Source organism: Cryptomeria japonica, chromosome 8 (assembly GCF_030272615.1).
Source record: "Cryptomeria japonica chromosome 8, Sugi_1.0, whole genome shotgun sequence".
Taxonomy (NCBI): Eukaryota; Viridiplantae; Streptophyta; class Pinopsida; order Cupressales; family Cupressaceae; genus Cryptomeria; species Cryptomeria japonica.
In genome coordinates this window covers 274,203,925-274,207,445 of record NC_081412.1, presented here as the reverse complement: position 1 = coordinate 274,207,445, position 3,521 = coordinate 274,203,925, and positions in this window count along the sequence as shown.

Sequence of the window (3,521 nt, the reverse complement as noted above, 5' to 3'; positions counted from 1 at the left end):
AGACTTTTAATTAACATATTTTATTCATTTTTCATTGTCTTTACATTTTTCAAATATCATCCATTAGTCATTTATTTCACAAGCTATTGAAGTCAAATTAGTTTTAGGTAAATAATTTTGATAAAGGTTTGAGTTTTCAATAATTTTTAAATGAGAATTTCTTCTGTGAGTAATCATCACCTTGAAGGAGAGGCCAATATATAGGTGGTGTTGGCTTGGAATAATTCCAAGCAACTAAAATCCTCCAAGTTTAGTTTTTAAAATTTGCTAATACACATTAATTCATATTTCTCAATGACCCAAGCATTTTCTTTTAAATAACAAAAGTAGTAGGATAAATAAATGTTACTTCTGTTAGAATCAATGATCACTGAGAGCGGGGGGGGGGGGGGGGGGGTGGGGTGAATCAATGTTTTATAATTCACAAACTTATCAAGCTGATTCTTAAATCACTAGATGCATGAGAAAGTAATAAAATTGCTTAAACATAAAATAAACAACCACACAACCATAACTTCAATATTTTTACATGGAAACCCGAAAAGGGAAAAACCATGGTGGGATTGAGTAGCCATAATTTTTTTTTAATAAGTAAATAGCTGCAGAGGGGCAACACCCTTGTATTAATCAAAAAAGAGAATACAAGGCTTGATTCAGTGAGAGCGGTAGGGGGAAAGAACTAGGAATAAAACCCCCTACCTTAGCTATATTCCTTAAACAAAGAAAAACCAACAATGAAGGCTGGATGAGTACAAGACATCAGATACCAACCTCTTAAAGGTAGATAACAGAGGCTTTTAAACAAAAATAGACAATAACAAAATCAGAGAAGCCAGAGAGAACAATGACAACCAAAGTCAAAGGGAGTCTTCAAAAGCACTATCCATAGGAGAATGAGCCGCATCCAGGACAATAGGGCATTTAGTGCCACCGTTCGAGTGAGCCGCTGATTCTGCCTTCTCCCAAGGGAGTCGATAGTCGTTTGGGAACCACTCCTCACCAAGCCCAAACCCCAAGTCATTACCAACCACCAAGTCTCCATTCTCCAAAATCCCAAAATCATCAGCACCCACTAGCTCTTCATCATGAAGAAATTTTGCCCTCCATTCCGACATGAAGCCATTTTGGATGCCAACCGCTTTAAGCAGGAAATCAATGTTCCTGGTAATGACAGGCTAGGTTACTTGAAGAGTATCAAAGTCCAGGGAGTTAACAATCACAAGCTTCCTCACCTCCGCCCCATTGCCTAAGGTCATATAGTAATTTTGGGGAAGCGGAATTCATAGATTGGCATCAATATTATTCAATACAACATCAATCTCCCCTAAAAGGCGATGTTTAAACATCATTTGAGTTAATATTTTTTCTCTCTACTTGCTAGTACCCATGTATAATATCATTGCAAGGAAAAACATTGGGATATTGGCATTGGCTCTGTACCTGTGATAAGCCATAAGGAATTCCTTTCCCATAATACTCTTAAGGCTATGGAGAATAAGATGATGGTGAGAGAAGAGGATCTCCTACAGACATCTATCCATGATTTTGCCCAGGAAAGCCATCTAGCGACAAGTAGCTTCAAGGAGAATTGGGGTCTCCATAGCAAGTCACCAAGAAAAGAAAGCAACTGTTTGATGGAAAAATGAGGGCATTCCATTGATAAATTGCAAGACATCAAACCAGAGAATACGACACCCTGCAAGTAGTTCATGCCAATTGAATACACACACATGTGAAATTCTAGTTTTCAAACAACATCTGAGCCAAAGCTCGTCAACTTAATGTGGACAGACTTTAACCATTAGGTGATTATAAGCAAATCTTGAAAGGATCTAGTCGTAACTAGATATTAATTAAAGTACACTTATATCCAATTGGCATGGGGCCCAAACTGACATAGATCAATGATGACAGAAATGTATCACATCTCAGTGACAAGAAGAAACCTTAATAGGATATCAAGTCAGTCGGTCGGTCTATCCACCAGAAACCACAATTAGGTTGAGAAGGAGTAAAGAGGCAACCGAGGAGCAATACACCAGTTTGCACCATAACCGGTGATTAATATGGAGATAAACTTAATCGGAAGAAGAGAGAGGAGCACAACCGGTAAGAGACCCAACCAGAGAGCACCCCCCTCAATGAGATAGTGAAGATACCATGTTAACCGATGGAGGAAATATTACGTCACCAACTGGCCCAACAAAGAACCATCATCTGTAAGGAGCAGACAATTGGTAGAAGCCACTTTCGACAAACTCAACCGGAAACCATTATTACTTGGCAGGATAAGCATGCCATAACACCGATGGAAGATCGGGAGGGTCAAAAATGGCTATCGCCAATTTACAATCTATCAGCCTCTCCATTACCTTCCCTATAGATGTGGCTAACCTGAAATTCATCAAAGGTGGCTAACAACACCAGAATCGGTTGAAGCCACTGGTTAAGGTGCCAAATAGGGATGTTATTATAGTGGATCACATTAACCATATTTAATGAGTCTCCCTCCAGATGACTTCTCTACACCCCAAGCTCCTTCCCTAACTGAAGACCTCTTAAAGCCACTCTGAATTCAGCTTCATTGTTAGTAGAAACTCCAATCTTTTCAGAGATTTCTTTTATACAGAAACCATTGGAGTCCCTCAAAATACAACCAATACCACTTTGACCCAGATTTCTTGCAGAAGCACCATTGAAGTTTACCTTGCTCCACCCAGGCTTTGGCACATCCCATTTCACCCCCACTCTTGGATTGACCTGATCCACCAGAGCTCCCAAGCCAAAAAGCGGTGGAATGAGTAGATTTGGAAGAGTCAGCTTAATCTTACAATCCCAGTCCATGTACAAATTCTTCTTTATTGATTTGGATTGAGCAGCCTCATTTAGGAGCTCAGTCGGGTGGATCTCAATTTTCCCACAAAGAGACATTAAGCTCATCTCTTTACCCTGGAATATTCTATGATTCCTTTCTTTCCAAATTTCCCAAATCAAAAGCGATGGTAGGATATAAAGAAAATCAGCAAAAATAGCCTTTCCTGCCGGTTTAGGCCATTGTGAAAACCACTTATCCAGCCCTGATGGGAAGGGGCTGAAGATTCTTAATTTTCCCATGAAATGCCACCAACAGTGGCTGGAGAATTTGTAGTGGAGAAGTAGATGATCCATAGTCTCTTCATGCTGTAGACTTAAAGTGCATATATTGGGTCCATTGATACCCATTGAATAGAGCCTTTCTTTAGTTAAGATCTTTTTTTGACAAGCCAACCAGGCAAAAGAGTCTGCTTTGGGAAGGAGGCGTCGATGCCAAAAAAGATTAACAGGCCATTTTTTTTTTGTCTATGACTATTTCTTTCAATTTATAACCATACCATACTTTGTATTTACCATCAGAGGAACCACACCACCTAATAATTTCCTTTTCAAGGGAAGGGAAAATAATCCTTTTGCTAAGAATGTCGGCAAGCAAGTCTTTCTGATGCTGATCCAAGTCCAGGGGATCCAAGGAGTTCCATTTCCAC